The sequence below is a fragment of the Mustela nivalis genome, assembly GCF_964662115.1.
Source record: "Mustela nivalis genome assembly, chromosome: 5".
In the NCBI taxonomy this organism is placed as follows: domain Eukaryota; kingdom Metazoa; phylum Chordata; class Mammalia; order Carnivora; family Mustelidae; genus Mustela; species Mustela nivalis.
Genome location: NC_139024.1, coordinates 113,312,856 through 113,336,964, shown reverse-complemented (window position 1 = coordinate 113,336,964; position 24,109 = coordinate 113,312,856). Strand labels below are relative to the sequence as shown.

General features: G+C 41.3%; 1 protein-coding gene across 4 annotated transcripts in view; it reads right to left on the bottom strand.

The window, feature by feature from the left end:
- Nucleotides 1–24,109, bottom strand: part of KCNQ5 (potassium voltage-gated channel subfamily Q member 5) — a 532,298-nt gene that overhangs the window by 146,952 nt on the left and 361,237 nt on the right. The window lies entirely within an intron of this gene.

Genomic DNA, 24,109 nt, shown 5'->3' with positions numbered 1-24,109 from the left:
CAATGATAGGATTTTTTGCGATTGGTTAAGAAAGGGTCTTCTTTATTTTTTTAAAAATATTTTGGGGCGCCTGGGTGGCTCAGTGGGTTAAGCCGCTGCCTTCGGCTCAGGTCATGATCTCAGGGTCCTGGGATCGAGGCCCGCATCGGGCTCTCTGCTCGGCAGGGAGCCTGCTTCCCTCTCTCTCTCTCTGCCTGCCTCTCCGTCTACTTGTGATTTCTCTGTCAAATAAATAAGTGAAATCTTTAAAAATATTTTTATTATCATAAGAAACAAAACAGACCAGAAGTAACCATATGTACGCCAATGTTTTTAAGATTTTATTTATTTATTTATCTATTTTGACAGAGACAGAGATCACAAGTGGGCAGAGAGGCAGACAGAGAGAGAGGAGGAAGCAGGCTGAGCAGAGAGTCGGATTCGGGGCTCAATCCCAGGACCCTGGATCATGACCTGAGCCGAAGGCAGAGGCTTTAACCCACTGAGCCACCCAGGCACCCCTATATGCCAATGTTTTTAAAGCAGGTTTTGCTTATAGAATATCAGTATCACTCTACAAGGCAGATACTCTGACTAAAATCAGGACTACGGGGGCCATTATGAACTCAAATGCCATCTTAGCCACTTGGTCCAGCCAAGCACTGTAGGACTTTATTAAATTCCTGACAAACGGTATCACTGATCTTATTAAGACAGGATTACATCACAAACTGGCAGTGATCTCAAATTTAAACATGCATGAGAAAATAGCTGCCATTGTAACCAGATTCCTGGTAAGAACACTAACAGATACATTAGGAAGGACAGAACAATGCATCTGTATGGCGACTTCAAGTAAGGCATTTGTACTCAAACTTCCTCAAAATCCTTCTATAATTTTTTGAAACCAATTCTAACTACTCTATGCCTGATACATTGAAGCTGACCAGACTGTCTCTGTCAAGAAAGATAAGAAAAGTTCTCAAGACAGACTGGGAAAAGACAGAGTGAGTGACAGTTTGTTCCCTTTAGCTGAGTGTATTTCAGGTAGAATCCTCAAACATTTTGGGTTTTGGAGGAAGTGGAACTTCAGGAAGGAGCCGCAGGGGCTCTGGAAATAGCCAGTGTTTTATTTATTCAGTAAGAAGGAAGGCAGAGGCTGTGGGGCAGAGGATGGAGCTCTGAAGTCTTCAACTGTTGATGTGTTCAGTGGGAAAAATACTACTTGTGGGTAGATTGGGAAAACACTAGGCATAATCTGGAGGAAACAGAAAGCTTTGGGACCATGGCTTTCAGAGGCCAAATGGCAATGGGCGGGGTGATGGCAGAGTCCAGCAGAAATCAGTTACTATCTTGTTTTCTTCCCACGTCCACAAGCTATTAGGCTGCACTGCAGACCTCTATATGCTACTGGGAGAAATCCTCATGCTTTCTGGGATCATCTAATCCATCTTTCGTCTAGGCCTCCTGATAGAACATGAGTTATTTTTATTTTTATTTTTTGAGAGAGAGAGAGAGAGAGAGAGAGCGAGCAGTGGTGGGTGAGGGGCAGAGGGAGAAAGAGAGAGAGAATTTTTTTAAAAAAGATTTTATTTATTTATTTGACAGAGAGAGAGGTCACAAGTAGGCAGACAGGCAGGCAGAGAGAGAGGGGGAAGCAGGCTTCCTGCCGAGCAGAGAGTCCAACATGGGGCTCGATCCCAGGACCCCAAGATCATGACCCAAGCCAAAGCCAGAGGCTCAATGCACTGAGCCACCCAGGTGCCCGAGAGAGAGGGAATCTTAAGCAGGCTCCACACACAGCATGGAGCCAAATGCAGGGCTTGATCTCACAACCCCGAGATCATGACCTGAGCCGAAATCAAGAGTCAGACGCTTAATGGACTGAGCCACCCAGGTGCCCCTGAACACGGGGTATTTTGATTTAAAACAGTCTTGGTCTCTTCCTCTCTTACACATAATAATAATTTTCCCTTATAAACATCATAATGTATTTTGTTATCTAACATGCACATTCTGCCCATTACCACAGTCCGTGTTACTGGTACTGATAGTGGGATTCAGTAACCAGGCTCATGTACAAGAAAAGGAAAGACAAAATTCTAAGAATGAAAATCTATAGGAAACCCTATTAACAATACATCCCACCACAAATAGAAAAGGCGTATCACATCTCATTGGAAACTCTGATAAATGTAAAGTGTTAACTATCCCCAAAGTATGTAAATCAATGGCCCTGTAACAATAGCCCATTAATAATACTTTCTAAATTGGAGGAAATTTTGAAGTTTTCTGACCTTTTGAACATTTAGATCATAAAGAAAAATCAAATATATGCAAGATCACTTCGTTTGATAGCTTCAATTTTATTAACCACGGGAATCTTCATGTGAATCTTTCATCCTTTATGAAATCCGTCACGATTCTGGGATGTTTATTCTTGTCTCTAATTGTTTCTAGTTATCCATCAAATTCATTCAAGACTAGTCATGCTATAAATCAAGCGAATTCTTAAATTGAGTAAGATGAAGGGCTTATTCACTGATAAACTTGAACAAATTTAATGAGCTCTCCTGCCTGTTGTTCATTTGAACGATTAAACAATAGACTAAGAATCAGTATGTCTTCTATACCTACTGGCTTAAGAAAAACTGAGATGAAGATAAAATGAGAAAGCAATTTGGGAAATTTCCAGGTATTTTAGAACACCAATTTTTAGGATCCTTAAGCATAAGACATAGCACATGGCAGATATTTTTCAATTTGATTTAATGGTGAGTTATCCTGACAGCTAAATCCAAGGAGTACTGGAAGTATCCCTTGTTTCTAACATACCCTATTTCTGTGTTGTAGTATTCACCAAGCCATGTCCTGATCTTAATTTTTCTTTTTTAAAGATTTAAAGAGAATAAGCAGGGGGAGCAGCAGGCAGAGGGAGAAGCAGGCTCCCCACTGAGCAAGGAGCCTAACGTGGGATGCAATCCCAGGACGGACCCTGGGATCATGACCTGGGCCAAAGGCAGACGCTTTACCAACAGAGCCTCCCAGATACCCCCTAGTTTGTTTTTCTGAAGTTTCTCTTCTAGAGAGAAAATGAGTTTTGCTGCATCTAGTCTTTATCCCCAAGATGGTTCCTGTTGTCCATAAACCATTACTCTTATTTGCCCATAACAGTATTTGGAATGCAATTTTCTGCCAACCGTGTCTGCTCACCTCATCAACATATCTTAATTAATACATCACTGACTTCTTGTCACCCATTATGCACACCTGCCAAACAACCTCTGATCGGCGATGGCCTCCTTCTGCAGGATGAATGGCCATCACTTGGACTGATTTGGAAAATTACTTAGTGTAGGAGGGAAATGATCTGTCACGGTCATTTGAAACCCTCCTCTGCTCTCCTGCTCTTTTATTTGGTTGTAGACTTATTCCTTCCCGGCAACACGACACTGGAGTTGGAGAAGACGGTAGTAGTATAATGACATATGAGAGGACCGACGCACAATTTTAGCTAATAAAGCATCCTGCATGCAATTTGTGACCAAAATGGTGGATGTACAGACCCACACACTGGCTTCCCAGGGCATCAACACGTGGGCTCTGAGCAAAGATAACTGTCTCTTCAGAAGGAGGGTCTGCCCCAGAAAACAACGCGTCAGACAAAGTGCGCGCCTCACCATTTCTGAAGCAGCGTAGAATGCTTGAATAGATGGAAAGTGATACAGCCGTGTCAGGTTGACCTTTTGTAGAATCCAGACAAAAGAAGTCATGGAGCAAGGTGTGCTGAAAGTAAATTTACTCAGAGGGAGGGGGAAGGGGAGGCGTTGGGCTGAAGGGAAGAGGAACAGGGACCAGAGACAGATGCTCCTGGGGAAGCAAGAAGGGCTCGGGGATATTTTCTCAGCGGAAAATGTGTCTCCCTTTATCATCCTTGCTTGGCTTCCTGACTGGTCCATGAAGCCTCCATGGAGGAAAGGCTGTCAGGCCCAACTCAAGGTAGCCTGACTGCAAAGCTGTGAGCATCATAGCCTCTTGTTGGGGCCAAAGCCTGAACAGTTGCTCTGCAGATGTGCTTCTGGGGGAGACTTGCTTGCTGTTCCCCCACCTCTCAGCCCATATCTTGACAGGCAGGGAACAGAACTGTATTATGGCAAGGATTTCAACCCTCCCGCCCTGCCACCAATTAAGAGTATTTAAAAGTCACTGAACGTAGTTTTCAAAGGCTAGCTTTATATATCTAACATTAGGTATCTTATCAGAGATTAAAATTGTTTATACTCCTGAGAGTTCCCATTTTTACAACTTCATCCATTATTTTACCCTGCCTGTCTGCATAGTAAATGCAGGTGCAGTGGAATCTTATCTTTCAAGGAGCACAAATGCAATTCATTACTTCTATTTAGATTCCCTTAATTCGGAATTTGCGATAATTCCACTGGAGTTTGGGTAAACCTCATTTTTGTGCCATTTATTAAAAGAGGATTTACCAGGCAAATTAAGAGCAGAAATGAGAGGACAAGAGGGAAGGTTTAACATATTTAAGAGGAAACAGTTTTCAAGATGCTTCATAGTACTTATTTGCATTGAAACAATTAATGGAATAATTACAACCAAGTCATCTCATTAATTAAAGAAAACCCAGCAGGATCTTTATTTGGCAACAGTTTGTTAGCAGAGATTCCCTAACTATCGACTCAATGAAACATTGGTAAGAAATAAGCCTCCTCCCAAATTCTAATTACCCCCATTCAATCATCTTTTTTTTTTTTTTTTAAAGATTTTATTTATCCATTTGAAAGAGAGAAATCACAAGTAGACGGAGAGGCAGGCAGAGAGAGAGAGAGGGAAGCAGGCTCCCTGCTGAGCAGAGAGCCCGATGCGGACTCGATCCCAGGACCCTGAGATCATGACCTGAGCTGAAGGCAGCGGCTTAACCCACTGAGCCACCCAGGCGCCCCCCCCCCCCCACATTCAATCTTCTTAAATGTTCCCTAAACATAGAGGTAAACTTTCCAGTAAGCTATAGCTAGCTACGTAAATTAGCGTATAGACATGTGTCAGTCAGTCTGGGCCCATAGGCACCTCGAGGATCCTGTGATCGCTGACAGCAGCCTCCATCCTCGCTGAAGCATGACAAGATGGGCCAGAAGGAAGGGGCTGTCGCTCATCCCATGGGCTTGTGTGTTCTGTTCTGATCCTTTTTGTATCTCTCTTGTGACTTGACCAGATAGAAAGGCCTATTTGCCTCTTCCTCCCTGAAACGAGCCCCTAGATACCTAATACACTGCAAGTTCCCTTTCAGAGGAAGTAGAGGGCCAGCACGATGACTTGGTTTGGTCACTCTCAAACACTGGAGTTGGGGCGCCGGGGTGGCTCAGTGGGTTAAACCTCTGCCTTAGGCTCAGGTCATGATCTCAGGGTCCTGGGATCAAGTTCCGCATCGGGCTCTCTGCTCAGTGGAGAGCCTACTACACCCCACCCCTCTCTGCCTACCTCTCTGCCTACTTGTGATCTCTCTCTGTCAAATAAATAAATAATTTTTAAAAAATTAAAAAGAAAAAACTAACTCCTTCTTCATAGGGATGTTACCAAGGTTTAAATGACCTAATTTTTGTGTAGGGCTTTTAACGGTGCCTGATAAGTAGAAATCACTTCGTATGTGCTAAGTAACATGAATTCATTCATCCAATATTTATTAAGTGCTTACTACATACCAGGCCCATTTCCAGATGCTGAAGACACAGAAGTGAACAAGGACTCAAAAATTCCTGTACTCTTGATGCTTCCAGTGAGGGAGGCAGATAATAGCATAATAAATAAGTACATTATTTTTTTTTAAAGATTACTTATTTATTTATTTGTGAGAGCAAGAGCAAGAGAGAGATAGGAGGAGGAGAGGGAGAGGGGCAAGGAGACTCCACGCGGAGCAGAGAGCTGACCTGGGGCTTGATCCCAGGATCCAGAGATCATGACCTGAGCCAAAACCAAGAGTTGGATGCTTCAATGACTGAGCCACCCAGGCATCCCAATAAATAAGTGCATCTTATAGACATTCGAAGATCAGTGCTATAGAGAGTGATAAAGGAGGATAGAGGTGCTGAGGAGGGCTGGTGGATGTCCAGCCTTAAACAGGAGAGTTGGACTAGGTCTTCCTGAGCAGACTAGAGGAAGTTAAAGGAGCAACAAGCCTGGTGCAAAAGCCTGAAGTGTGGATGAGGAAAAAGGAGACAGGGTGGCCCAGTAGATGGAGTAAGGGGAGAGGAGTAGGAGGCAAAACCAGAGGGGAATGGAGGGCCAGACTGTCTTTAAGAGTCATTATTAGATCTTTGGCTTTTCCCCTGAGAGAAATGGGAAGGGTTCTCTAGGACAAAGTCCTCAGAAAGAACCAGCTTGTTTTCTGTCTCCTCACCATAGCTGCTCTGGTCACTCACCAGGTTTTGTTAAAGATGGGAGATCTTTCTGAGACGAGCTGGGCACCCACCAACAATGCAAGAAGCAGGGAGTAGAAACTGGAATGGGTCCCCTCTGTCTGCCTGTTCCAGGCAAGAGGACAGGAGGGAGGCTGTAAGCTGAGAACAAGCTTTTCCCTGACTTGTGCTAAAGTAGAAACCCAAGGCTATAAAAATATTATATCATATCCTCATTAGATGAATTCCGTAATTATCAGAACCCACAGTTCTTCGCTCCTCGTCTTCACTGTGGCCCTGAACTGACAAGCTTCCAAAGAAGCTCTGAGGATGTGAGAAACAATGTTAGATTTGATATGATTTATTGGCAGTAAAGGAAAGAAGAATAGCAGGTACAGAAGGAATCATTTTATATTTAATTTGTATGTATTTTCTAAGATAAATTGAAATGGAAATTAGGACTTGAAATGTTTTTATTTATAAGTTTGTAGGAAATAAAGCCCTACAAGGCTTGCTTATCTTGTTCTGCTTAAATTCTTGCTGGGAATCTAGAGCATCAATAATGCTGCAACAATTCTGGTAAAATTGCCACTTTTTTCTTCAAATTTGATGAATGTCGAGCTCAGAAGACTCTGAGATAAGATGCAGATAGTGAGAATCAAATCACTCTTTACATTTATGACAGCTATGCCAAAGTTGGGGAGAAGAGACTTCAAATTTCCCTTATTTGTTGACTTTAGGGCTACCTGTAAAGGAGTGACCATAAAGTGAAAACATTATTAAAGAGGCTGAACAAAAGTACTATCTTCCGCTGTCTCTCACCCAAATATTCAGTATTTAATACATTAAGGAAAACATATGACTTGCAATTGATACTATTACATATGTGTTAAAATCTTTTTTAAAAATATTATATTTATTTATTTGACAGAGAGAGTATAACAGCAGAGGTAGAAGCAGTGGGAGGGGGAGAAGCAGGGTCCCTGCTGAGCAGGGAGCCTGATGCAGGACTCGATCCCAGGACCCCAGGACCATGGCCTGAGCTAAAGACAGATGCTTAACTGACTGAGGCACCCAGGCTCCTCAAACATTGAGATCTCTGAGTGCTGAGGGGACTGTTTTCAGCAGTGCTGAGTTGTGGGTGCCTACTGGGCACACGGAGTGCTCTTAGCATCTCAGTACCCTCAGGCTGGGACGTGATTCACAGAAGTTGAGTGTAGTAATTTGCTTTGGTGATTTTTTGTTCATTTTTTTGGAAAGAGAACCTATTTGAATAATGTTTTTGTTCACTGGAAATGTGAGTCTTATAAAAAGTGACTAGTCACCATAGTGGTTAGAAATTTCCATCTTATAATTAAAAAGAAAAAGTTGTTGGCTGTCCACAGAAACATAAAAATGAATTCTGGCTCTGGCTAGGGTCAAATTATGTTGAGACTTTATTTCATCCCTCTATATTTCTGAATGTTAATGAGTCAAGAGAAAGAGTAATCCCTCATTTCAGATGGATTTTTCTTGGAGATCTTCCCAAACAATTAATTCCCCTCCTCGTTGGCTCTCCTGCTTTCATCTCCTAGAAATCTCAAACTTTGATTTTTTAAATCACCAGCTATCATTTGATGACACGTCAAGGGAAGTGTACATATGTAGGTAATTCAAGGCTTTTTTTTTTTTTTTTAATAATTGTTTTCCCTTGCAATCATTCTGTCCCAGTGATGCAGATGCTTGTTCCAGTGATCAAACTTTCCTATTGATAGAGTGTTGCTCAGGTGATCTGACTATGATTATTTACGGTAGAGGTTTAAGACTAGGGGCTCACTCTCTACTGTTCACAACAGCTTAGGTGATAGGTTCTCAAGACAGCAGGACATCATCTATGATATGTGAGGAGGAAATTCTGATTCATCCAATGAGTGTTGGAAAGAGAACTGATATTGGGAAAGACACTGGATTCCTGCAAAGCACCGATTCCATGCAAACTTGGACATTTCTGGAGAGGAAAGGAAGTAGGCTTTCCAAGGTGTTTCATGTCCTGGAGAACTCCAGCCCTCTGTCTCCTTGGAAAATGAATAGCGTCAGGTGATTGCAATCACCCTAAAGCTTCATGGTTTTTCATTTTACATGTAGGTTTAAGAATAATTCTTACTGGGGCACCTGGGTGGCTCAGTGGGTTAAGCCTCTGCCTTTGGCTCAGGTCATGGTCACAGTGTCCTGGGATCAAGCCCTACATCAGGCTTTCTGCTCAGCGAGGAGCCTGCTTCCTCCTTTCTCTCTGTCTGTCTCTCTGCCTGCTCGTGATCTCTCCCTCTCTGTGTCAACTAAATAAATAAAATCTTAAAAAAAAAAAAAAAAAAGAATAGTTCTTACTGAGCTCTTTTAAATTTCATTAATTTAAAAATTAGTTAATTTCCCTGGGTCTTCTGTGGAATGTTGATTATATGTCCTTCAGAGGAAGAAGGCTCTATCCACAGTTTTGTTCCTGTCACTCAGGACCGCCAACACTTTGGATGAAGACTGCTGTAAGCTAATACTCTAGTCAAATGTTACTGTTGAAGATGATGCAGGGGGTAAACCATGTCCTGGGAAGGCATCTGATAAAGTGCCTCAAGCCTAAATTTTTTTTAAAAAGATTTTATTTATTTATTTGACAGGTAAAGATCACAAGTAGTCATAATTATCCTTCACAAACACAATTTGATTGGGTCATCGTGCTACTTTTCAAAGGAAGATTTTCTTTTGATTCCCATCACTTAAAGCATAAAATCCAAACGACCTGACTATAAAACTACGTTCTTTTCAGCCTGGTTCTAACCTTCCTCTGAGCCTCTGTTCATGCACCGAACCCCCTGAAATCAGACCAACCCAGACCTTTGTGATTCCAGACCCAGTTCGAATGTCCACACCTCTAGAAGGCTTCCCCAACTGGCCGTGGAGACTCTGTTACTTCCTCTTCCCATAACCAGTTGTTTATTTTACACATTTCCATTATGCCATCATATTTACAGATCACCTAATCTCTAATTCTACTTACATTTGGTTCTCTCATTCACTTTTGCTTCTTTCCCTCAAGGTAAGCAACTGGATCTTTTAATTCAGAAAATGGCTTGGAATGTCACTTTCCATTAAAAACAGGAGAATACAGGATAATCTAAATGAGGTAGGGCATAAAGCCTAGAACATAACAGGTACTAAGGAAATGCTTGTTTAATGCATGGTTTAGTACAAAACACATCTGAAAGTGAAACATGAGTAATGTTATTATTATGGGAGGTCTGAGGAGGGGGTGATAACTGTATCTTTGAATAAGACCAGCTGATCTAAAATGCCATCATAGGAAGCTGTTTGGGGACATGAGTCCCTATTCCTTTTGCCTCTAGACATCATTAGTGAATGACTTCGTCATTACTAACTGACTTTTTAATTAAAATGTTAGTGTTGAATAACTAACTAGGTCATTGCAGTAACTCTCTCTTGTTATATGATCCTATTCATTTTTAGTGTTGGCTACAGAGTCATGTTATACTATTATTTTTTAATGTTAATGATCAGCCTGCTTTGATATTAGGTAAAAGGACTTGCTTTAATAACATAAATCCTTGATTATCCAGATTCAAAAGGGTAATTGAAACTCAGGAGAAACTGAGAATGAGCAGAAAAAAAAAAAAAAGAGAGAGAGAGATAGAGAGAGACAGAAGTTCGTACACAATCATTGTATTTAAGATTTTGGACCTTGGGTTCTACAGTACTTAATTATGCTTGCCTTTAGAGATCTTCCAAAGGAGTGAAAAATTGTTCTTGGACGTTCATACTGCTAAAACTAAAAGATTAGCTGAAATCAAAGTATTTTAATGTCTCCATGGAGACACTGAACTTATCTGCTAATTATTAAAAAGCTTGGTACCAGTAGAAGAGAGTATAATCTAGATCTAGTCATTGATTTAGCACAGTTAGTATTTTTATTTTGTACCTCTTTTCTTCCAGCTACTGAGGACCTCTTTTGTCCCAGACACTGGGGAGAAAGTGATGAACAACCAACAAGGGCCACTCTTAACGGAGCTTGTATTCTGGTGACAGAAACCAATAATGAGTAACAGTGACAAATAAGCAAGAAAATATCAAACAACCCGGCGGGGGGTGGCAGGGGAGGCTCAGAAGGTTGAGCATCTGGGTTTTGGCCCTGATGGTGATCTCAGGGCCATGAGATCCAGCCTCGCCTCGCGCTCCTGCTCAGTGTAGCGTCTCCTTGAGATTTTCCTCCCCGCCCTCGTCCTCCACTCTCCTCCACCCCGTACTTGTGGTATCGCTCGCTCTCTCTCTAAAATAAGTCAATAAATCAATAAATAAAAATCTTTAAAAAATTAAAGAAAATATCAAATTATGATAGATGCTAGAGAGTCAAAAAACAACCCAAAAAACCAAACAAACAAAAAACAAAACAGGGATATACATGGAGAATTACTGGGGCTTCTTTAGTATGGACTATCAGAACATTTAGTTTTCACACAGTTATTGAACATCTCCTACATGCTAGGCCCTGGGGTACACACTAGGAAATACAAAAACTACTAACTTCGTGTCCCTATTCTAATGTAGTTTTCAGTCTGGCAGAAATAAGATCTATTTTTGGAAATCAATGATCCTAGCAGAGCATGATGAAGGCTGTTAAGGACCATTGGCTGCTATAGACCCTTCTGTCTGAGCTGTGCTGACCCCGGGGTGCAGAGAAGGGAACAAAACAGCTCCGGGGTAGTCTGGGAAACTTCCAGAACGAGGGGATGTGAGTGGAGCCTTGGAAATAATTAGGAATTACCAAGGCGGTAAAAAGAAATGGGAGAACTGGGCTCTCAACTGGAAGAAATATTATTTATAAAGGTGCAGAGGCAGTATGAGCGGGCGCTATAAAGGGCTGAGTCCGGTGAGAGTACAGCGCACACGGGACGAACACAGGCGCCGCTGTCCTGTGGGCCCCCTCACGGGAAACCTCGGCAGGAAGAAGCCTAGACACGCAGGACAGATCAGAGAAGGGTGTGTGTGTGTGTGTGTGTGTGTGTGTGTGTGTGGCAAGGTAAAGACCTGGGTCTTTTAGTTCCAAAAATTATTTGGAACTTTGATTTTGTCATTTTAAAATTTTTATGTATTTTTTTAATTTTTAAAAAAGATTTTATTTGACAGACAGACAGACACACACACACACACACACACACACAGTGAGAGAGGGAACACAAGCAGGGGGAATGAGAGAGGGAGAAACAGGCTTCCTGCAGAGCAGGGACCCAGATGCTGAGCTTAGTCCCAGGATCCTGAGTATCATGACCTGAGCCAAAGGCAGAAGTTCAATGACTGAGCCACCCAGGTGCTCCTACTTTTTAGTTTTTTAAAGTAGGCTCTACACCCAAGGTGGGGCTTGAAGTCACAACCCCAAAATCAAGGGTTGGGTACTCCACTGACTGAGCCAGCCCAGGGCCCCTTTGTGTTAGTTTTAAAACAAGAAATGATAGAATAATCTGAATATTAAAGGTTTCACATACTGAGAAGGCATTAAAATACTTAGAGTTCAATAAAGTGAAAAATGAAGTATACAATTGTTAAATTACCTTACATTTTAAGTAAAATATTCTCAATTTGCTCTACTGTAACAGTGCTAAGATTTGTTTCTGTCTGCAGCACTATTATTTCCTCTATCTAAACTCCGTAAATGTTTCCTTTATTAAAATTTAGGCTAATTTAAAAAATTCATACTATTGATGAATAGGTTTGTAAAGCTTAAAGATTTCTTTTCTTCAATTAAAAAAAATTTTTTTTTAGCTTAAAGATTTCTTTAACAGAGCTTGATAAAGGGGACAAGTTTGGATGAAGAGTACTTCAAGCCATTATCTGATGCAGATTTGTGTCCCTTTGATTTATTTGACCTAAGGATGCCACTTCTCACCCTTGTGCTGCTGATGACTTTGACTTGGAAATTCTAGATTATCACGTAGAATGTGACATGTGTTTCCGAGCAGGAGGCATGGATAAACTCAAACTCACATCTGGGCTTTCCTGTCACAGTAGGATAAATGCCAAAAAGCCAGGTTTTAGGTGAGAATGCTCACTGAAAAAAACAGGGCTTATGATAAAGAGACAGGGCAAAGTTCCATAAGCCTATGGAAATTTAATAAAGAGATCTAGCAGAAACATCAGTCCTAATAAGACATTAGTGTCATTGAGAAATTCATCCAATTCTAAAATTCATCCAAAAAGATGGATCATTTCCTTTATCACCTTACATTTGTGTCTTTTGTACAAATAAGGGAAAATTGACTTGTAAGTGCTTCCAAGAGAGAGCAAGTGTCCAAAATAACTGCCCAAAACAAGAAGGAGGATATGGGCAGTCTCGTGCTTATCCAGCATTGCTGCAGTTAGCTAGGCTGGTACGCTTTATGTTCAGCTGCTGTTATTTGGGAAAAATCATCCTTAACTTCCATGTTACATTGACATCGTTACCCTATTTACAATTGCATATGAGGTGATTTGCATTATGGAAACGTGAGGAAAGAGAATAGACTGCATATGCATGATACTCAAAATTCTTTACCTGATTTAACTAGAAAAACAACCTTAAAGAAGCATCACAGACAAGGATGGGGACCATGTGAGTATCTCGGTGTACAGCTGGTGTGTGATGTGTGCGGTGTTTCTGGCTCTCAGCATCACCTAGGAGGTGCTTAGTGAATATTTGATGAGTGAATAAATGAATGAATGAATCAACGAGCAGCTTGAGATGAAAAAAAGAAAAAAATATGTATTCTTCTGTCTCCAGAGGTGACTCAAGGCAAAGCTTATCCTCACTGCCTCCGGCCTCTGACCTCCCTGCATGTTTCTCATTTCTGATCCCCAGCCTAGTGATCTCCAAATCTACAGACAAGCTTCACACAGTCCACCTGCCTCTGCCGGTCCCTGTCTGGCTACAGTGACCCTGAGCGTACAATTCTCTACCGCTGTGGATCACAGGACAGAACCAGAAAGCAACTCAGGAGGAGCTTGCTGGGGAGAAGAAGATGGGTTTGCCGATTGGGACAGAAAACCATCCAGATTCAAGGAGTGTAAGCAACTCTCAAGCTCTCCATGCATTATTAGCATGAATTCAGAGAGGCAGGGATGCTCGCCACCCCTTCACCTCTGTATAATGTCCTCAAATAATGTTGGGGATTTCTCTTTCTTTTACGATGGCATTTGATGCTGAGTTGTTCTTGATTTCACCTGATATGAAAGATAACATTCAGGAGAGTCGGTGGTGTGGAGTGAGCAAGAGAGTGAGTCCTTTCTGGCATCTGCTTTCCCAGGGGTGATGCTCCCTCACTTTCCTCACTCCTGGCCTCGCCCAAAGGTAGTTTGAGTCTGGGATTTGCATTCTTTGGGAAAGCTAGTCTGCTGCATTCTTCCAGAAGCAGAGCTTCCCAGGTATGTCCCTGGTGCTGCCATCTCACGGCACTGATCTCCCTTGACGAGTGTGCAAGTGAGTCAGAGGCTGGAGGGCCTGTCACTCTTACCGCCTCTTTGCTGTTCTTCATTATCCAGTAACGTCCTGCAGGTTCACTGTGATCTATAATCCCAGAGGAAGCCAGGTCTGCAGGATTTTCATTGAGTCCAGCCGGTAATGGTGTTTGTCAAACTGCTATTTAGAGCTCGGAAAATTTCTCTCTAATCTACTTTGCAGAAGCATGATTGTTTCTCATCTTAATTGTGGCCCCTGCTGTTTGCCTGCGTGGGAAAGGGGACCCACCCCATCCCTTCCAGCTTTTGCCTTTGTGCAGCCCCAACCCAATGTTCAATACAGGAGTGTGGTTCATAGTAACCAAAATATTTGGGACTTTCATGAGAAATAGATGAGAGAGGCCTGTTCTCTCATATGCATCCATCTTAAAGTGGGAACTTAAAAACATGACATATGAACCTATTTTTATTTCATCTCCTAATTTCACCATTTATTCTCTGTAAACCCATGGTTTCAAGGCTTTTAATTTCTTCTGGACTCAGTCACAAGTTGTAGCTGAGAATATTCTTTAGGAAATGTTTCTAGGGCATGACGATGTCTTATTCATATTTGAGGCTCCAGTCCCTGGCACTGAGGCTGGCACGAAGGAAACATTTAATGTATATTTGAGTTAAAACTGCGGTGAATTAAGGGACTGTGCCTGGAGAAATTAGGAGAGGGAATAGTTGGGATCCAGGGCAATATCTGGAAATCTACGGAGAGTAGACCGCGTCTGGAATGAGGCAGGAGGCAGTTCGGATCTATGTAGCATGCGAGGGGCAGAATCTCTCAGTTCTGAGAAAAGCCCTCCCCAGACTTTCTGTGAGGCACTGACCAATTACTTGAAATTTACAGTTTTGACAGAACCTTTAACCCATATCGCTCCTGTTCACTTCCTCTCCTCAGTTCACACTGCCTCTGTTTGGTTTAGGGTTCCCTCGTGTTTCCTATGAATAACTCCAGTTGCTTCCTAAGTGGCTCCAAACGCATGACTTCCCTACTCCAGCCCTTTCTAAGGTCAGGTACTGCATCTTGTTTTAATGTTGGTGCCATATCCACGATCCTGTAAAATTTCAATATTAATGTCCAATTAAACAATTGGCCCTGTTCTCTCCTAAAATGCTTATTGATAATTTGCACCAGGTACCATGATATTAAGTGATACTGAATTGGCTTTGGATCCTTTTTCTTTCTTTCTTTCTTTCTTTCTTTCTTTCTTTCTTTCTTTCTTTCTTTCTTTCTTTCTTTCTTTCTTTCTTTTTTTAAAGATTTTATTTATTTACCTGAGATGGAGAGAGTCAGCGAGAGGTACAAGCAGGGGGAGGAGCAGGTTCCCCGCTGAGGGGGGCGCCAGAGGCTCAGTGATCCCAGGGCTCTGAGATCATGACCTGAGCCGAAGGCAGACACTTGACCGAGCCACCCAGGTGCCCTTGGGTACTTTCTCTTTCGAAGAAATTATTATATATATATAATTATCATAAATTTTATATATATATATATATATATATATATATATATATATATATATATACATATATATATTTCCTCTTTCGAAGAAATTTATAGTCCCACCAGTGCCTCATTTTCCCTCAATCACGCCCGGTTTAGTGTCCTTCAGCTGGTAGGTGCGTTCCTGCCCAGGGCTCTTATCCTTGAAGCTCCATCCGCCTGGAATGTTCTTTCCCCAAATCTTTGCATGGCTTGTTGCTTCACTTCACTGAAGTCTCTGCTACAATGTTACCCTCTTCAATGAACTTCTCTAAACATTCTTATCTATTTCTCTTTTCTGCTTTACTTTTATTTTTAACACTTAATATTGATTTGCCAAATTGTTTACTGTCTATCTTCCCCATGAAAATGTGAGTTCCATGAGGAGAGAGATTTTGCCTGTTGTGTTCATGTCTCTCTCCTCAGGGCCCAATAGAATGTCTTGCTCGTATTGACTGCTGCCATAATTATTGTTAAATAAATGAATGAGGGAGGAGATACAATGTCACGTAGCTTATACCAAGGGAAATTCAAGGGAAGAAACAGTTTATTCGACCTAGCTTTGACCCAGGTTTCAAATGGTAGACATTATTTAAGCCTGGAAGGGCAGTAAGGGTAGAGCATTCTTCTTTCTACTGCCAATCATCCTGCACTCTGTTATTTTCCAGCAACCCTCTGATGTTTATTTTATCACCTTATTTCTCTCTTTCCCTTCTCAATTGAATAGACTTTCATGGAGCTCAGAAGGACACAGGGGATCAGCATCAGCGTGAACCTGACGGAGAGTGATTCATTCAGAGTGCTAAAGATGTCTGCTGCACTTCTCCAAAATGTGCAGGGGCAGCTCTCTGATAGACCCGTCCCCTGGTCAGACACCACAGTGCATCTCATCAGAAATGTGTAAAATTCTTCCCTTCCTGATTATAGATACAGACACGGTCTTTTTTCAGGCACAATTTTATTATCTTTAACTCAAGCAAGTCTTTCCCCCGATATGTGAAACACTTTTCACAGGATAACTTACTATATTATTATCCCTCAGTTAAGATTCAGCGTAGGTGTTCAACTACTCCTGCTTTTTCTTTTCAGTCATCAGCAGATTGATGAGGATTGTTAGTCTCCATGAATCATTTTAAAGTTTATTTGCATTTTCCTTGATGAAAGACAAGCAAAGGAAAATAATTGCAGTTTTCAATGTTCATTGGGGTATTCTGAGAGCTTTCTGCAGTAAATTACAGGGATGTGATAAACATAAAGAAGCATCACTCATCCTCCTATCTGATTGCTTAATACCTCATACTCTGTCACTTCCATTACAAACACAAGATTTAATATCTTCAAATGGATTCTTATCCTTATACTCTGTTATTCTCTCTTATAATGTTTAATGCCAGAACCTTAAATGTAAAGACTTAATGTAATCTTCTACATTGAACCCATCTAATTTTATGCATAAACCTTCCTACTTTTCGGGGACTGGCCTATGTGTTTGTGGCTGGTCCCCCCCACCCACCTCCACTGACCCCTTTACTAATACTGGCAGGTGGGAAATGGCCACAACTCTAATTCCTCAATACCATGTGAGATAAGGGATGCTCATATAGCGGTGGAAAAAAAAAAAAAAACCCTCCATGTGCCCGTATTAGAAAAAGAAAACAAACATGTAACACAGATGAATTATGTAGTTATTAGCTTTTCAAGGGGACTGTTCACTTTGCAAAAGGATTCACTACAGATTTTCTTTAAATAGTAAGCTCCACTAGTTATTTAAGATATAATTAGATCCGTCTAAATTGGATTCGTACACATTTCAGGAACTGATTCATTGTGCAAAGAAACAGCAAACCCATGTTTGCTTCGCTACATGAAGCAAAACCAGCAAAACTAGCAAATATGCATATGCTCTGTTTAGAAGGTGCCAAACACCCAGATGTTTGGGAAAACCTGAATATTTGACCATTTGTTTGAGTATTCAACCAGATGCTTAGCACAATCCATTTGTGGTTTGGAGTCTGTTCTAACACAGCAGGCAGGTAGAGAAGCAAACACAGGGGGACATTCTCTATCTTGCTAAAGTGATAATGGCATTCCTTTTATTGCTTGTTGGTGGGCAATTTTAGATATTACCACCTCTAAGGAAAACGGGGCATATAACATATGTCATTTCCATTAAGTGGAAAGAGATCACCTATTTTCAATGGGTTGAACAATCTACATTTAAAGCCCTAAAAATGAATACTTTAAAACTAATGTAGAAGGCCAGCTTATTCAATGGAGTGGGAATTCATTCTAAACAGCACTGTTCTTAAGAAGGTGGGAAATGAAATGCTAAAACATACGACCTCAGGTTAACGAAGTCAAAACAAACCAAAACAAAACTTTCCATAATAGTTTAACCTGGAAATAAAAGAGTTTCCTTGAATATTGGTCCTCTGAGCAATGGAAGCCTAGACTAGAAGACACAACTTTATGCTTGACTATTTACCCCAAAGATCAAGCTTTTGATTGTTTATAAAATAGTATTTAGAATTTTAAAAAATTAATTATTTTTATTAACATATAATGTATTATTTGCCCCAGGGGTATAGGTCTGTGAATTGTCAGGCTTACACACCTTATAGCACTTTTATAGAATTTTTGATATTTGGGATGGCTGGGTGGCTCAGTTGGTTAGGAGTCTGCCTTTGGCTCAGGTCATGTTCTCAGGGTCCTTGGATCGAGTCCCACATCTGGCTCCCTGCTCAGTGGGGATCCTGCTTCTGCCTCTGCCTGCAGCTCCCACTGCTTATACTCTGTCTCACTCTCTCTCTCAAATAAATAAAATCTTAAGAAAAAAAAAGAATTCTTTTAAAAAATTTTTTTTAATTTTTATTTTTTTAAGATTTTTTATTTATTTGACAGACAGAGATCACAAGTAGGCAGAGAGGCAGGCAGAGAGAGATAGAGAGGGAAGCAGGCTTCCTGCTGAGCAGAGAGGCCAATGCGGGGCTTGATTCCAGGACCCTGGGATCATGACCTGAGCCAAAGGCAGAGGCTTTAATCCATTGAGCCACCCAGGCACCCCCAGAAAAGAATTCTTGATACAAAGAACCTAGTGGTTCTAACAGATGGTCCCAACTGATAAACCCATTTGTGGTAACTTACATAAGAGTACACTTTCTATAAAAGAAAGAAACTCACTTATTCTAAGTAAAAGGACTGTAGGCATCAGCAGGCATATATGGAGCCCCAAAGAAGCCTCGGACCTTTGTGACTGCTTCACTGAGCAATGGCATACGCACTTTGGTAGGACTCATTACTTTGACTAACGGACAGGAGAATTCGAGTTGATGGATGCTGTGAAGACAGCCCAGGCTTTCCATCAAGCCAAGCCAAGGCTGGAATCTTCTTGTGGTCTCATACCCAGTGCACGATCTTGCACAACTTAATTAGTCATTTGGTAAATGAGAGGACTAATGCTTAAACTGAACATTTCTTATGGTTTGTTTTTGTCTTAATAAGAAATTAATGAATCTGATAAATGAAGGGTACTTAAATAATGCTAGCGCCCTTTCAGTTTTGAAGAATTTACAAAACATAGGAAATTAACACCAGCTTTTAATTGTCCCTGGTATTTGGGTACATGGCTTCGTCTTCTATTCTGGAGTTCATAAATTTTATCCCCAGAGTGAGGGCAGAGCAAGCAGTTCTTTCAGGCCTGGTTATCCCTGCCCAGCGCTCCGCCCAGCAGATGCAGACACTGGGAGAAGTACTTAGAAAGCCATGAGCGTTTTCATCAGATGCATTTACCAAAGAACTACAACAATAAGAATCTGTTCATTAGTCACCAAAAATAAGTGGTTATTATGAACACATGCCTCTCGCTGAATGTGTGCCATTGAGTCACTTTTAGTTAGTTGAACATGTTTGTATAGAGAGCTGCCATAAAAAAAAAAAAAAGAAAGCTGCCATAATTAGCAGTGTCTGTGGTGAGAAAATTCTAGCAAAGATACTTGTTTTCTATTAGAAAAGTGTGATATTTTCTCAAATGTAGCATTTGCAAATATTCCCACTGTTCACTGTTCTTATTAGGCTCCATTAAATAAGGAAGAACCAGTGATTATAATATTTGCCAACTTTCCCTGTTCTGAGCACTTGAACTTAGCTAATCCTCACAACAACTTTATTAAGTAGGCTGTACTATTCTCCACTTTGAACAGATGAGAAAACGAAGACAGAGGAGTGATTTCCCAAAGGCACACATATAAAAAGTGGTAGAAGCAGAATTTGAACTCATCGGACACAGTTCTAGAATCTAGATCTCATTCTCAAGCCTGTGCTCCACTGTTTCTGTGGAGAGGAACAAGGCAGGCTGCTGTATAGTATGAAGCCCCAGTTCACATAACTGAGAAGAATAAGAGAGCAAATTCCCACAGAATTTGTGTGTGTCTGATGAAGGAGCAGAAAGCAAGGTGAAGTCAGCCTGAGCACAAAGCAGAAGCTGACGCCTCACAACCACCCCCTCCCCTACCCCCAGATGGGATATATGTGACATTCCTCAGAAGGGAATATATAAACAGTTAAATGTCCTCATAACCTGCGGGCCCATTGACAGATACTTGAAGCAGGCAGAGTTATGTTCCTCTAGGAAGCTCTCAACTATCTTCATGTTAATGCCTTGCTAGAAAGAAAAACAAATTTAACTTGCCAATGGCAAGGCCTCTGGTATCCTGGGAGTCTTCTTTAGCATATGAAAATCCTTTTGAAATCTCCATTTTCCTTACCTCCCCCAACGCCCAAGTATATAATCAGCTACCCCTCACAACTGGGGGGTGGGCGGCAGCAGCTCTTTCTGCCCATGGGTCCTGTCCCCATGCTTTAATAAAATCACCATTTTGCACCAAAGATGTCTCAAGAATTCTTTCTTGGTCATCAGCTCTGAACTCCACCCCACTGAACCTCACCTATATTCCAAAACCCCATCAATTTAACCTGTAACCAAGGCCAGTAAGTTACAAGTATGTAAGTAGCCCTGAGCGTGCGATGCTAGCTGAGAATGACAAGGACTCTTTCTTGGAGGTGAGGAAGGAGAGCTGAAGACTCCACCGGAACTCCAGGAGGTAAGCAAGACCAGCTGATCTGCTGGTCCCCTCAAGGAGCCAGGTGAAAACTATGAGTGTCACAGAGGGACCTGCAAAGTTTGTCCAGGAGCAAGTCTGCCTGTTGTGTGCTCCTATCAGAAGTGTGGGTGCCTGTTATTTGCATAGACATGGAATTACAATTAGAATATAGGAACAGCTTTTTAAAAAAAAATTAGTTTTTAAAAAAATTTTTAAAGGCTTTATTTATTTATTGGACAGAGAGGTCACAAGTAGGCAGAGAGGCAGGCAGAGAGGAGGAAGCAGGCTCCCCGCTGAGGAGAGAGACTGATGTAGGGCTCCATCCCAACACCCCGGGATCAGGGCCTGAGCCGAAGGCAGAGGCTTAACCCACTGAGCCACCCAGGCGCCCCACAGGAATAGCTTTTAAAATGTGAAGAAAAAACCCACATGGGACAGAGCTATGGAAAACTAAGATTTCTTAAACCATTAAGAAAATTCTTGGCTTTTTCCAATATTCTACAGCTGACTGAACTTGTATGATACACTATATTTACTAATTGTGAAAAAGAGTTAAAATATGCATGCTTTTCCAATTTATTAGTTACTAAGTAAGAAAATAAAAATAAAAACAAAGCCTAGACTTAAATTTTTTTTTTGTCTACATAAAGCACAATTCTTTTTTTTTTTTTAAGATTTTATTTATTTGAGAGAGAGAGAGACAGAGTGAGAGAGCATGAGAGGGGGGAGGTCAGAGGGAGAAGCAGACTTCCCATGGACCTAGGTGCCCAATGTGGGACTTGATCCCACGACTCCAGGATCATGACCTGAGCTGAAGGCAGTCGCTTAACCAACTGAGCCACCCAGGTGCCCCATATAAAGCATAATTTTTTAAAGCATTTGCCTGGCTAGCTCTGTCAGGAAAGCATGAGACTTTTAAATAAAATATACTTTTTGGAGAAACACTGATGACGAAGAACATCAGGAAAATCTTAGACAGTAACACAGCCTGCATATTTCTAGGTAGGTTTTAAGAATATACATTGGTTTAAAACATACATCCTGACCATTTATCCCCATAGCACAACAACAGCAGGATAAGTGAGCACTCTTCCTATGGAAGTGATGAGGGAGCAGGAGGCTGGCTGAGGACAAAGCAAAAGCTGGCGCCTTGCACCCCCTCTACACCCTTTCCCCTCCATATGTGTAGCATCCCTCAGGCAGCTCTGACTGCCATGAACAATAAGCAAATAGTTAACTTGCAGAGCTCACAATCCTGCTAGACAGGAGTCTCCCTTGGCTTACAATGTCCTAAATCTCACTAACAAAGAAGATTGATAGCAGGATTGTGACACACCACCAAAAGGGCAAGGCCTCGGCAGGCATGGAACATCCTGGCACCTTGTAGGCCCTCTTTAGCATATAAAAACTCCACTGAAACCTCCCTTCCCCTCACCTTCCCCCAACCGCAGGGTATATAACATGCTACCCTCACATCCCGGGGCAGCCACATCTCCGCCTGCCCATGGGCCCTGTCCCCGTGCCCTAATAAATCACCTTTTGCACCAATGACGTCTTAAGAATTCTTTCTTTAGTCGTCGGCTCCGAACCTCCTCACCCCACCGAACCTGACTTAGGTTCTGGGACTTCATCAGAAGCATAGCCACCTTTCTGAGAATGTGTATCTGCAGTCATCACTGCATTGCTCAAAACAAAGGCCTTGTTTGCATAATGGCACTGGTTTCCACTTTGCTAAATCCAAAGGCATTCAAGACTGAAGGAGGAAAGAAGACACAAATGGCCAACAGGTACATGAAAGGTGCCGAACATCACTAATCATCAGCGAAATGCAAACCAAACCCACAATGAGATATCCCCTCAGACCTGTTAGAATGGCTGTTATAAAAAAGGCAAGAGGGAACAAATGCTGGGGAGTGTGTGGAGAAAGGGAACCCTTGGGCACTGTGGATGGGGAAGCAAACTGGTGTAGCCACTATGGAAAACAGTATGGACGCTCCTCCAAAAATGAAAAATAGAACTACCATATGATCCAGCAATCTCACTTATGGGTATCCACCAAGGAAATAGAATCATTGTATATACACACACAATGGAATATTTTTCAGCCACGAAAAGAAGGAAATCTTGCCTTTTGTGACAAAATGGATGGACCTTGAAGGCCTTATGCTAAGTGAAATAAGTCAGAGAAAGACAAATACAGCATGGTCTCTCATGTAAAATCTAAAAAACAAACAATCCTGAACTCATAGAAACAGAGGAGACTGGAGTGGGGGGAGGGTAAGGATGAAGGTGGTCAAAGGGTACTAGCTCGCAGTTACAAGACAAATCAGGTCTGAGGATCTAACTAACGTATAGCACCGTGACTATAGTTAGCCATAGTGTAGTGTACACTTGAAAATTACTAAGAGAGTATGTCTTAAAAACCCTCAACACACACACAAAATAGTAACTATGTGAGGCAATCAATCATTCTGCATATATACATATACAAAATCATCAAATGATGTACCTTAAACTTGTACAATGTAATATGTCGATTATATCTCAATAGAGTTGGCAAACAAAGAAACAAAAACCCAACTGAGGGATATGTGACAACATCTATATTATCTACTCAAAAGCATCCTATTACTAAACTGTAATGAACTGTTTACACTCAGAAAGTTTTTAAAAATCAAGACGTGAATCAGCCTTGGGCTTTTTAATAACATATTTAGAAACTCATTAGTAATGTCTATTTAGACTATTTAGAAACTCATTAGCAATGGAGGAATTTATATTTTTGGAGATTTGAAGGATATAAACCTAACATTTTGAATTCTTGACATGGTCATGAAAAATTCCTTTTTATGGGATTCTTAATGCTTGATTCATTCATAATAGATATCATTGGTCTTGCAGCAGATCCAGTTTTCTCATGTTTCCAAGTCTTACTAAAGTCAGATTTACTTTTTCAGTCTAAAATTCCTAGTTGTAATTCTGTGTATGAACCTAAAAGCCAGTTGTGCCTTAGACCTTGAGCTCAAGATCATTTGTTGTTACCAAAGGGGTACATGAGGCTAAGAGCCCACTTGCTACCCAAATGGAAACCTCATAAATGAAACAAATCCCCGGTGTACTTTTTGGTCTATTTTCTACGCTGGTTTTCCAAGTAGTAACCTTAACATTAGCAATATACTGCTGAGCACAATTTATATGGAAACAAATTGGGATAGATTTTTCCAGGCTCAGAAACGGTTTCTCCCTGATGTAGGACAGAGACTTGATGAAGTCTTAGTAACTTAAAGCACAAACTAGCCATCTGAAAGCATAGGTAGGAAGAAGAGTTGCCCTCAGCTCATTATATGAGTTGAGATCTTTCAGTTTCACCTACAAGGTAAGAACTATTTTTTTCTATTAAATGCTTATTGCTGTACATAACCAAAATCTCTTTATTAGAGCACAGAAGCCAGCTTCCCCCAGACCCTTTCTCTATCTCCCTCTATAGTCCACCAGGCTTTACAGAAGTAAGTTGCTCCAATTTGTAGTTCATTCAGACAGTTCTGAGACTGTCAGGTCTGATATTTTTGCACTAACAGAGTGGATCAAAATGGATGTAAATGAACCAAATTTTCAATCAGATG